Source organism: Vespula vulgaris, chromosome 7, assembly GCF_905475345.1.
Source record: "Vespula vulgaris chromosome 7, iyVesVulg1.1, whole genome shotgun sequence".
Lineage (NCBI taxonomy): Eukaryota > Metazoa > Arthropoda > Insecta > Hymenoptera > Vespidae > Vespula > Vespula vulgaris.
The window spans coordinates 5,319,101-5,332,500 of NC_066592.1; the positions used below are offsets into that span (position 1 = coordinate 5,319,101).

General features: G+C 36.6%; 1 protein-coding gene across 9 annotated transcripts in view; it reads left to right on the forward strand.

The window, feature by feature from the left end:
- The window catches only part of LOC127064921 (zinc finger protein 608-like), a 180,207-nt gene that overhangs the window by 89,100 nt on the left and 77,707 nt on the right, over positions 1-13,400 (forward strand). The window contains exon 1 of one of the 9 annotated variants that reach the window (XM_050996588.1): positions 538-1,827. The exons of 5 other annotated variants lie outside the window; for them this stretch is intronic. The gene's annotated coding sequence lies outside the window, so the exon portion shown is untranslated. Of the gene's footprint in view, positions 1-537; positions 1,828-13,400 lie in introns of those variants that run through there. 3 more of the 9 variants (XM_050996586.1, XM_050996589.1, XM_050996592.1) reach the window with 3 other exon arrangements.

The window sequence follows — 13,400 nt, forward strand, 5'->3', positions numbered from 1 at the left end:
CGAACGAACGAACGAACGAACGAACGAACGAAGAGAAGACGAAGAAGAAGAAGAAGAAGAAGAGAAGAAGGACGAGGGTATTCGGAGCGGCCGAGCGTGACTGGCAGAGGAGAGAGTAGAAAAGAGTAACGCGGCGTTAGAGGACGGATCCGGAGGTGACGGCGGCAGCAGCAGCGGCGGCAGTGATGGTGGTGGTGGAGGTGGAGGTGGAGGTGGTGGAGGTGGAGGTGGAGGTGGAGGAGGTGGTGGCAGTAGCAGCGGCGGCGGTGGTGCGGCGGCGGCAGCGGCGATGGTGGCGGTGATGGTAATGTTGAGATGGTGGGATGGTAGGATGGTGGTGGTGGCGGCGGCGACGTGGTGGTGGTGGTGGCGGTGGCGGTGGCGGTGGCGGTGGCGGTGGCGGTGGCGGCAGCAAGCGGCAGCAGCAGCAGCGACAGTAGAAGTAGCGTGTAGGTAGCGACGGTGGTAGGGATAGGTAAGGGGTGGGGGAAAGGGGGAGGGGAGGGCTGCCGGCCGTAGCACCGGTCGTGAAAAGGGAGGGGGTAGCGTTGGCTCAGTAAGCGCCAAGCGCTCGAGCCGGTACGACGTGACGCGAAGTGTAGTGAGTGAGGATATATATACACACATATATACATGCATATATACATATATATATATGTACATACACACACACATCCACACTTACAACACATGCATATATACACCGGTGTACAACGGCGAACGATTTTCGTGGCTCGTGAGAGAAAAGACCGGCGCTATCGACTACGCAGTTTTATCTAATAACAGTTAACTCGTGTCGCTTAACCGTCATTTTTTTTAAAGAAGTGAAAAAACGGACGACCGTTAAAAGTCGGTCAACGAAAAAGGAGAAGAAGAAGAAGAAGGAGGAGGAAGGAAGAAGAAATAAAAGAAAGAGAGTGAGTGCATCGACGAGCTTCCCAAGCTCGATATTACAGTGTGTTTGCGTGAGTGTGAGTGGAGTGTGACTGTGTGCGTGCGTGCGTTTGTGTGTGTCTCTCACGGGAGCGTGTTTGTCTTTCTCTCTTTCTATATATATATATATATATCTTTATATATATATATATTATATATATATCTTTCTTTCTCTGTGTGTTGTGTGCCTGTATCTTCTCTCCGTAGCTCCCGTTTCTCCCTATCTCTTTCTCTCTCTCTCTCTCTCTCTCTCTCTCTTTCTCTCTCCTTTCTATCTCTGTCTCTCGGTCGGTGTCGTTCGGGCCCACTCGTCTCGTTTCGGCTCGTCGAACGAACGCGACGATGCAGCAGGAGGCCTGTCTGTGTGTACCGCGTCGTGCCACGTCGTACGTGCGACCGATTTTACGTGTGTTGGTGGTAATGGTCGGCCATGCCGCTTTTGCGAGTACCGCGTGAAGTGAGTGCGTTGAATATTTTTTTCGTTGTTGTTGCTGTTGTTGTTGTTGCTGTCGTCGTTACCGCCTTCTCTGCCTCCGCCAACGCCGCCGTTGCCGTTACCTCTGCAACTACGACACCATCGTTATCGCCGTTGTTGCTGCTGTCACCTACCTATCTCCGTCCTTTTTTATTCAACGCCAAGCCAAATATCCGGAATTACTCAGTTTTACTTGCTGGGAAAAATTCTTAGAGGTTAACGTGTAACACACACACACACGTATATATATATATATATATATATGTGCCGCCTCTTGTGCTCGTGTATCAATACTTGTGTGCCTCTTCGATCGGACTACACATACAACACTACGGCGACGACGACGCAACGATCGACGATGAAAGAAGCTAAAAGAAACCCACGAAATTCGAAATTTCGACGATGACTATTCGTCGTAAGTATGTTTTCTTTTCTGCCTTCCTTTCTTTCTTCCCTAACTCATGGAATGACGTGTTATCGCCAGACATTTTTTGTTGTCTTTCTCTTTTCCTATTGTTTATACTTTTACGAGATAATTTTTCTAATACAATAGGAAAGTAGAAAATAACGGCACGCGGTATGTCGATTCTCTCGTACGTTTCTCGTCTCTCTTTCTCATATATACGTATATACGCTCACTTTCTTCCCCTCGTTCTGTTCTTCTTCCTCCTCCTCCTCCTCCTCCTCCTTCTCCTCCTCCTTCTCCTCCTCCTCCTTCAGTTCCTTCCCCTCCGGACGTCGATCGCCGCGTGGGACAAAGGATAAGCGTGTGTGTTCTCTCTCTTTCTCTTTCTCTCCGTCTACAGCATATATATATATATAATATATTATATTTATTTTATATACGTATGTACGTATGTAATATATATATGTATGTACGTTTGTATGGATATATATATATGTTTGCATACACGTACGTACGTACGTATACATGTTGTGTTATGTATATGTATATATGTATATATGTATGTATGTATATATATATACACGTGTGTATCGTAAACGCATATATAGTACGATTGTAGAGAGAGAGTCGAGTCGCGCTTGTGTGTAGGGGAGCGTGTAAGCGGAGTCGGCAGCAGTGGAGCTGCCCGGATTATTTATCGACCTGCACGAGGTATTGTGACTACGTGCCGACGAGTCTTACGAGAACGAGCCCGTTAGTCGTTAGTAAATCGAATGGCGTGCGAGTTAGCACGCTCGAGCGATAAGACGCAACTTGCCGACATTGTTGTTCCCTTCTTTCTTTTTCTTTCTTCTCCTCCTCTTCCTCCTCCTTCTCTTTTTCTTCTTCTTTTTCTTATTTTTTTTTTTTTTTATTACTTTTTTTCCCTTTTCGTGGCATTTTTTTCCTTTTTTTCGTCCACCTTCCGGAAGTAACGCGCGCGAGAAGCGAAAGAAAAAGGAGGAGGTGGAAAGCAAGAAGAAGAAAAAAGCAAGTCGCTCCTTTTACTTACGATTTATCGTGTCGATTCTCTTTTTTCTCTCTCTCTCTCTCTCTCTCTCTCTCTCTCTCGTTCTTTCTCTTTTTTCTTCTTCTTTTTTTTTTTAACCGAAAAAAGAAGAAGCTTGAAACGAGTCGAGAGAAAGAAAGACGAGAGAAGAAAAAGGGAAATAAACGTCGTTTAAAAAGCCCGCTCGAACGGCCATATTGGAGGAGCGAAAACCGTTATCGAGTGGCGACAGTCTTTTTTTTTCTTTCTTTCTTTTTTTCTTTCTTTTTTCCAATCTTCTTTTTCTCCTTCTTCGTACTCTTTTTTTTTTTTTATTATTCTTTTTCTCTCTTTCTTTTTCGTTCAAATTAACGTTTTACACGAATCTGTCGAGATTAGTAGTAGTGTGCCATCGAGGTACGATGTTGTTTTTTTCTTCTTCCTTCTTTTTTTTCTTTCGTCTTTTTATTTTTTCTTTTTTTTTTTTTGGTTAATACGAATTAACGATCAAGCGCGAAGAACTGGGTAGAAAAGTTATAGGGGGCGTTTAAGATGTATAAATCACAAGTCGCCGCGATGTTTCTTGCTGATTTTACTCATACCGCGGCATGTTCGTCGTGCATGATTTATGCTTGTTAACCAACCAACCAACCAACCAACCAACCAACCAACGAACCAACCAACCAACAGTCTGGTATACGACTCTCTCGAAAACTCTCATCTTTATTTATCGTTACTTGTCTTTAAGGATGTGAATGTAAACAAGAAGAAAAAAAAGAAAAGAAAGAAAAAAAGGGGAAACATATTGTCTGCGTTATACAATAGTAAAATGTTGAAATATCAACATAACCTTGTTATTAGGTATTACTTAAGATACTGCCCTTTGTAAAATAAAAAAAAAAATAAAGAAAAAATATTCTTTGCTTAAGGAAGAAGACGATGACGAGAATATTCGGTCGAATATGTTCGAAAAGTATAGATGAAAAGTTTGAACGTTTTCCAATGAAAGAAAATTATTATATCATATATATACACACACACACACACACACACATTTGTCTTTCGTTTTTATAACGGGTGTTCGTGAAAACCATCGACAAACTTTTTCATTTAACTATGGCGGTGGTTAGTAATCTTTCTTTTTTCAGTTGGAAAGTGGTAATATGGGTTCTCTCGCATCGACGCTTTCTTAAAAGGCCATAAGGTATATATATATATCCACACATATATACACCTAATATATATATATATATACACACACACACACAGTGTTGAGAAGGATAAAGGAGAACCTCGTGCGTGGCTACGTCGAAGCGGTAAAAGCTTTCTCCATGTGCAAGGCAAATTGCAGTGCCTAAGCCAGTTTACACGTCTAATCGTTTCGCTCGTTGTGTTCGCCTAATAGGCTCTAATGCTTATCCTCCGTTTTTTTCCTCTTTCTTCTTTTCCTTCTCTTTCTCTCTCTCTTTTCTCTCTTTTCCTTTATTACTCATCCCCACTCCAACCAACCTCCTCCCCCACCCTCTTATATTCTCCTTTTAACATTTCCTTTTTTCCTTCGACGACGACGGAAATTACATTTTTATTCCTATTCTCCCTGACTTTCATCGTTATATTAATAGTAGTCTTTTCTTGTCGTATACATATACATATCTACGTATATATGCATATATACGACGCATTCTCTAACCGATATAACCGATGATAAAGTCGACGTCGTTAAATTATAGATCGTTATTTTTCCTTAGTTCTCTTTCTCTCTTTTTCTTTTTTCCTTTTTCTTTTTTCTTTTTCTCTCTAGGTATTTATATATAGCGTGTGTAATATAGCAAAGCTGAAGAGTTATTCGAGTCATTCGACGATTATTTCAAGGAGGATAATTACTTCGAACGAATTCCACCACGAAACTTATTTCTCTATCTCTTTCTCGCTTTCTCTTTTTCTCTTTATCTCTATCTCTATCTCTATCTCTATCTCAATCGCTTCATTTTTTCCACTTACGTTTTGGTTTATAATTGCTTTTTTTTTTCTCTCGTTCTTCTTTAACAACTTTTACCTATCTCTCTTCCCGCGTTTATCTTGAATATTTTCCAAATTTTCATATCTTTTGTCGAGTTCTAAGTATCGAACAAGCTCTTATTGTCGAGATTAATAGGATCTAGCGATTTCCGTGATGCGGAAGCTACGATCGCGAGTGTCACGCTAACGTGCGTGCCTCCGTCAATACTTGTTCCACCCACTTATCTCTCTTTCTTTCTTTCTTTCTTTCTTTCTTTTTTTTTCTCTCTCTTTTTCTCTCCATCTCTCTTTTACTGGCTCTTATTCGAGAATAAAGCTTTGAACTCTTTCAATAAATACAGTCGATTTTCTTAGAAACATTTCATCGTATTAAAAATATTATTCCTACGCTTTCAATTTATTTTTCTTTTTCTTTTTTTCTCGTTTTCTTTCTTTCTTTCTTTCTTTCTTCTTCTACTTCTTTTTTTTAATGTAGCTTCGCAGAGTTTCTGCTTTTATCAGGAATTACTACTGAACGTCTTCTGTGCATCGTAATGTTCAATTTTTTACTGTTTATACCAGCGGCATGTAAATTATTTATATTTGCGATTCACTTTTTCTTAGAACAGAAATTTCATTCAATTTCTTTCTTTCTCTCTTTTTTTTTTGTGTGTGTGTTTGAACACTATTTAATTAATTATATATCACTGTTCTTACACTTGCTTTTAATAGTATTCTTATGTTTATTTGAAATAGTGAATATATATTGTTTTTACTATTACTACTAGCTTCCAAATTAGATTACTATTTTTTTATTTACTTTAATACTAAACGTAAACTATAACTGCTAACACCAACATTTATTTTAGCGATGTATTATTGTCATATTAAACAAAATATAAAAATATATATAGCAATATAATTTTATAAATAACAGTAATAATAAGAATAATATATCTTCTCTATTAAAAACAAATCTAAGAACAGTAATATTATTTTAACACCTTAGTTCGAAGATCGTCTTAAAGATGATCAGAAATAATTTTTTCTTATTTATCAAATTAATCGTTTCGAAAAATGGAATACGTTGTATTCCATTTTTCGAAAAAAGAATACGTTGTCTCGATAAATGAATTGAGCGTTGGCGAAGCAAAGCCAGTTTTTTTTTCTGTTTTTTCCCTTCTTTTTTTTTCCTTTATTTTTCCTCAACAGTATCGAGCAAAATCACACGTAATCGTGACTTATGACCTTTTAACGGTTTTTACGTGCGTCCAGTGTTCCGTAAACGAGCCGTTGTAGTCGGCGACATTGTAAGCGATAAAAGAGAACAATAACAACAACAAGGAGGAGTAGGAGGAAGAAGAGGAAGAGGAGTAGGAGGGGGTGGAGGAAGGGTGGAGGGGGTAGGAGGAAGCCGACGACGACGACGAGCTTTATAACTTTAGCAGGTATATATTCACTGAGAAAATATGAGGAAAAACGATCGAATCTAGTACACTCTTGCGTTCCTACATGAGCGAGTAACTAATGGCCGATCTTTAAGGGGGAGAGAAGGAGGGTTGAAGGAGGAAAGAGGAAAGCACGCATGAACGCACTCCTCGACGTTTCCATACGAACGAATTTATTAACGTTACGTCTCTTTTAAAATACTCTTTGATGCGTTAAAAAAGAAATGTATAACTCCTCCTCTTTCTACTTGTATAAACAAATATTGTTCTCTCTTTATATATTCATTGTTTATCTTTTCGTTTATTATATATATATATATATATATATATATATATATATATATATACATACACACACACGTATTATACTGTACTATATGTTGTGTAATATCTTTTAATAATAATAATGATAGTATGATAATAATAGTACATGTACTGTATATAATATAGTATATAATATGTATACTATAATTAAATATTATTTAATACTATATATATATATATGCAAGTGTATAGTATAAATATGTTTATGTAGATATAATTAGTACATGCGTACGAAGAAAATGTTTCTATCTACGCGATCATTATTTTTTCCTCGTTTCAATTTAAACAAATCATGTCTCTTTTTTTTTTCCAAGTTGTTTCCTTTTTTTTTCTCTCTATAAGGAAAAATATCGTGCAATTTTTGTTTTTTTTTTTTTTTTTCTTCACAGCGGATTCGCGCTCGATGCATATGCGTACGTGTTGCATGGTTCGTCTCTTCGAAGAACGAAGAGAAGAAAGAAAGAGAGAGAGAGAGATGGAGAAAGAAGGAAAGAAAGAGATAAGCGTGCCTTTGTGCGTGGCTCGAGTTAACGAGAGGAAAGAACCATTAAAAGCCTCGTCGACCGTTCGAAGAATATTCGTAGCAGAGATCATCGTAATCTTGTCTCTCTTTTCTCTCTCTCTCTTTCCTTTTTTCTCTTCGCGTTAGCTCAACTTATCCATTTATTTATTGTTTATTTTATTCGCATATTTATTTTTCTTTTGGACTCTCATAATCACGTCTCTCTCTCTCTCGTTCTCTCTTTTTTTCCATCCATGCGTCATGTATTTATTTACTTTATTTTATTTGATTTTTTGTTTGTTTGGACTCTCACAAACACGTCCTTGTATATTTGTTAACACAACCGTACATTAGAATATAATTATCTTCTATCAACTTATAGGGAATTCTTTGTTTTCGATAGATGATTTTCCCGTAGCGAAGCACCATATTTTTCTATTTTCGAAAGGAGAATAACAGAAATAAGCGATGACGTATGCCTACCTTTTACGTGTTCGTTCTATCAATTTCGTTCTCCTATTGTTCGTATTTCTTTTTCTTTTTTCTGTTATACCCTGCCTCTCCCTTCAGCCGTACCTTTCCCATCACTCCTCCTACATCGCCCGAACCCTCCCATTTCTGGAAACGCGTTGTTCCAAGCTACGAAAATTTCATATCGCGTTTGTCTCTCTGCTTTTCTCTGGATTTTCTATCGCCTTTTCTCTCTCTCTATCTCTCTCTCTCTATCCCTCTTTTTCTTTTATTATTTTTTTTTTCTACACCGATCGGGCGCGTCAACCCCTTTTTTCACCCATTTTTTGTCTCCATTCGTTACTACTCGTCGTATTAGTACACACACATATAAACATACGACACGCATACATCATAGATACATACGTATATATGTATGGTCGAAACACGACGCGTCTGCCAGCACAGTTTTATAATTACATTTTATCTTCGCTCGGTGAGCTAACGTAATATCGTATCGTATGGCATTAATCGAATACCATGATAAAGTTATCGAATTTAATTACATCGGCATTCCGCCGTGCTAAGCCGCATACACGATTTTAGCGCATCGCGCGTTTAATAACACATTTGCCGTCGATACTCTTGCACACTTGACGCGCTCGTAATATGTATGTACATATGTATCTATGCATATAAATATACATGTATATGTATACGCTTATACATATGTATATACCTACATATATAACACAGCTGCGTATGAAAAAACAATAGGTCTCGTTAATTGATCGAAATTATTGAAAAAATACATTTAACCTTCTTATCTTTTTTCCTTTGCTTTTCCATCTCTCTCTCTCTTACCTCCACCCATTTTATATCTGTGTGTTTGTCTATGTATCTATTTATATATATATATATACATACATACATACATATATAATGTATACATATATTTTTTGTTTACCCCTTGGCGTTATTGAAAAAAAAGAAGAAAATGTAAGGACTTTGTTATCGCTCATTTTGATGTAGTTAGACATTTCGATGGGAACGTTGCGTTTCACGCATGATTGCGTAGGAAGAGATAGTGGGCGTCAACGCGTAACGAACGACGAGAGAGAGGCCTGACCGAAACTTGCTCTCAACTAATCGAAGGGCCAATGCGCTCCATTAATTAACAGGCTCTCGCCTTAATCTAATACAATCGATCCTAATCTGTCACTCGATCGATATATACAGGGTGTACCAAAACTGTCTTTCCGACTTTATCTTCTCCGGTGTATTTCCGGTTTAAGAACGTTGAAATAAATAAATAAAGAGTGAGAAATCCATTAAATGTAGAGTTTTGCGTTACGTCCTACCGTTTCGGTCGCTACGTTCGATAATTTTTTAAATAATTATTAATTTCACTTTTCTTCTTTATTTTTATTATTTTTTTTTTTTTTTAATTCTTTACAATCGTTTATTTTGCGCTAGGCGATAATCAACTCGCAGCGTTTAAATTAGTTTAGGAGAAATTTGACGTTTTAATAGAAGAGAAATTTTAATTATTTAACGACAAACAATACCGTTCCTTTGGTATGGAATTATTTCTAAATTAGTTAACGGATCAGACGTCTTAAGCATTCCTTTTTAAAGGAACACTTCATACCTCAGAACATTCACTTCTAAGTAATTTTTGATAAATGCTATACTTTCAGAATTATTTTATCTTCCGCTAAGGTAGATCGTTCGGTATGGTATTATTTTTAAATTAGTTAACGGATCAGAAGTTTTAAGCGTTTCTTTTTGAAGAAAATTTCATGTTGCTCTGTAACATTATTCGTTTCTAAATAACTTCCGATAACTGCCGTTCTCGTAGAATTATTTCTTTTTTATTTTCTCTCTGTACGTGAATTTTTTTTTTTTCTTTCTAAGGTCGTGTATACGTGTGTATCTTTTTATTCTTCTCTGTTTGACATTAATTTTATTTTTCGCGAGAATATGGATAATTTTTGATACACCCGTTATAATAGATGTTGTAAATCGTCAAAGCAGATAACACGGGCATACAACTACGAGCGCGTGTTCGACCACATTCGCCGATCTACATAGTAGTTAGTAGAAGTGCGACCGGATGACGCGAGGCCGTTGATGATTTATTGGCAAAGTTAAGTCATAGTCGATTCGCGTTCTACTTCAAAAGGCCGTTTATCGTGTTATCGTCGCCGTTTATCGCTTTTCACCCGAGGAAAATCATTTGCCGTATTCGCGTTAGATAGGAAAACGAAATCGAACGACCGATTGAGAAAGTGAGAAAGTGAGAAAGTTCGAATTCGTGATAACATTTAATGACGCCATTTTTACGTTCGATCAAATTAACTCCATAGAAATTCCCAGCTTAGATAACGAATTATATTATGAACCCTCGATTGAATTCTTTTAAACTTATATCGCTCTTACAAACTTATCTCTTGTTGTTCTCTAATAATTATCACAGTTTCACTACTTTAATTAATCAATTAGTGGAAAGTAATAAGAATAAAAAGAGAAAAGAATTACAAAGAAAGAAAAGAAAAAAAAAACAGAAACTTTGAATTCGTGATAACGCCAACAAATAACTATTACAAATACGATAATATCTATATTTAATACGTGTTTCAGAAATAACTATGATAACGAATCGGATGGTTTAATTTTTCTGAAGTTATCTCTTTTATTTTTCTACTTCTTCCTCCTCTTTTTCCTTTCCTTTTTTCGCTAATTAATTACTTAATTGACAGAAAAAGAAATGAACGCACGTAGCATAGTTTCATGGATCAGACGATTGCATTTCTGAGAATATATATATATATATATATATATATATATATATCACTAATTAATAAATTAATCATTAGAGAGAAAAAAGAAATATCTCATAGTAAGGATTGAACGAATTCAGAGATCTCACGCTCGCAATCGATCGATCCAATCATCGATCTATCGATTTATCGATCCAAAAAGAGAGAGGGAGAGAGAGAGAGAGAGAGAGAGAGATTCTTTGGAATTAATGAACGTGTAACTCTATCCGCTCGTTAACGATTACAAATGGCTCTTCGATGTTGCATTGCACGCTCGCTTGATCGTGTCGGAGGAGGTTCTTCGTATGAGGAACCCTCCACCGGAAATGGGACTCACGTTGAAACAGGAGGAGGAAGAGGCCGAGAAGGGGGAGGTAGAGGAGGTTAGAGGGGGGAATAGGGGTGGGGAAGAAAACAGCTTGCTCATTTCGTTTGCTAGTAGTACGCTGTGACGACCAGCCACAAGATGAAGACGAGGAAAGACGAATATTTACTTTACCACGACTCCTCTCGGTCGTACTTTAGCGACTTTTGTAAACTTCGTTTGTCACTCCTTACATACATACGTCGTCGCCTTCATCTTCGCCTTCGTTCTCCTCCTCCTCCTCCTCCTCCTCCTCCTCCTTTTTCTCCTTCTCCTCCTTGCCCAAAAACCTTAGGAACAACCCCTCTCTTACGTTCTATATTTATCTTTATCTCTATTTCTTTTTTTAGATTTTCAACTATTCTTTTTTCTTCCTTTTTTTCGACTGAAATTCGTGACAATTTTTTGAGATCTCATTGCGAATTCGAAAAAAATGTATTTGTTTCTTTGACAGGATATATTTTTTATCGGGTACAGTTCTTGTTTTTTTTCTTCTTTTTTGTCGCCTTTTCTTCGTTGAATCGTTGTTTTTAATATAAAAAAATATATATATATATATTTATATATGTAGGTATCTTGTGACTTGCTGTTGCATCAATAGAAATGCAATAGTGTTCAATTTCATATATATATATTATTTTAGATTAGATCTCTGTCGCAAAGTGTTATCTTACGTTTTGTAAATATGTGTATAAGATAGAAATCTTAGAAACACTCGAATATTTTTCTTTCTTTCTCTCTTTCTTTCTTTCTTTTTGTTCAAATGTTTCAAATAAAAATATATTATCCTCTCGTGGTTCTTTTATATATATATATATATATATATATATACTGCGTACAATAGTGTTCTTTTTCTCATACTTCTTTTTTTATTCTGATCGTAATCTTATCAGAAAGTGTACAATCTTACTTTTGTAAATATATATATAAGACAGAAATCTTGGAGACAGTGTAAATGATAATTTGAATTAAAATTTAATGAAAAAGACAGAAAAAAAAAGGAAGAAGAAATTACTAATGATTTCTCAGGCATGATGTAAATCGAACGTCGAACATTCGTTTCCTTGCCAAAGCTGAAAATGTGATGTCTTTCGTACGTTAAAATTCACATTCAAAATGAGAGTAGGGTCTTATTCGCGGTATCGCACCTCGTACGATAGGAACGTCTTCTATTCGTTGGCAAGCATTCTCTTCTTAATGGTCTCGTCAACAAATTGTATAAGAGTATTGGCAGTATCAGTCCTGGCAATGTACTCTTGCCAAGGAAACGCAATAAGTCTTAAAGTTGGTAGAAACGGTGCCAGGTAGTAAGATCGTAATGAGAATCGAGCCGTTAGTTTCTAATAGCGTTTGATGTTACGTTAATAGGAATAGAAAATTGGTAGGGAAACGATCTTCTTTTTCTTTCTTGTTTTTCTTTTTTTTTTTGGTTTAATTAAAATTTCACTTTCGACGTAAGAAACAAAACAAAGGAAAAAAAAAAAGAATCGATAAATTAACAGATACGTGATACAGATATGTTTTTGTCTTTCGACATGAAATACTTATTCGTTTTTTATTTGTAAATAAAAAAGCCACTCGAAAATTTATGTTAAATGAGTCGAACGCGTTAGTCATCGATTCTTTTTTTTTTTTTTTGTTCTTTTTCTTTCCCATTTTTTACGATAGTTACGAAGTTATTCGAAGACGTAAAGGCGAGGAAAATCGCGTGACAGGAAAACGGACGTTCTAAGTAACAGGCTGTCGGTGTCTCGAGCTTGGTATACGTACACCAACGATGCATATAAAGTGAAGACAGAGAGAAAGAGAGAGAGAGAGAGGGAGAGAGGTGTATTTGTGATCAATGTAGCGAAAATATTTCGTAGACGAGATACATCGTAGCAATATAATGATATAAAAATGAAAACTATATCACTGAAGAGTAGATAATATAACAATATCATTTTATTATAGATATCAGACAGTTTTTACAATTGATATAGATCAAATTAGATTTCCTTCAAACTTAAATCATCGTTGCTGCGCTATGATCTCTAGCGTCTATTCGCATTCAGAATCGTATAATTCTCCGTTATAAATCCGAGATCATAACGAGCATAAAAGAAAAAAAAATATATATATATATACACATACATCGATAATAAAATGGTGTTTGTTATTACGCGAAAAGTCAATGAAAATTATGTATTATTTGCGCATCGTTAGATTAATGGTTATGAAACAAACGTTTAGAAAACATTAGAAATCGTGCGTCTAGCGCTAACGATAGGTTATCGCTTTCGAACGTTCCTTTTTGGTGACGATGGAGAACGAGTTAGAAATTGCGTTGCTTGAACGAAGAGAGAGAAAGAAAAACAAGAAAGAAAGAAAGAAAGAAAGAAAGAAAGAAGAAACGTGTTGTCGCGAAGCACGAGTAGGTATTACGTGCGAGCCATTCGATTCTTCTCCTCGGCATTGTTCGTGCACGCATTTTGTTCTCGGAGCGTGACGAGTAATTGAATCTAAGCAAGAAGGCCATCTAACGGCTATTAGAATCTCTGTTCTCTCTATCTCTCTCTGTCTCTCTCTCTTTTTTTCGTTTATCAGTCCGTCTGTCTGCCTATTTCTATCTCCGTCTCTCTATCCGTTCTAACTAGCGTAATAACGTTTAT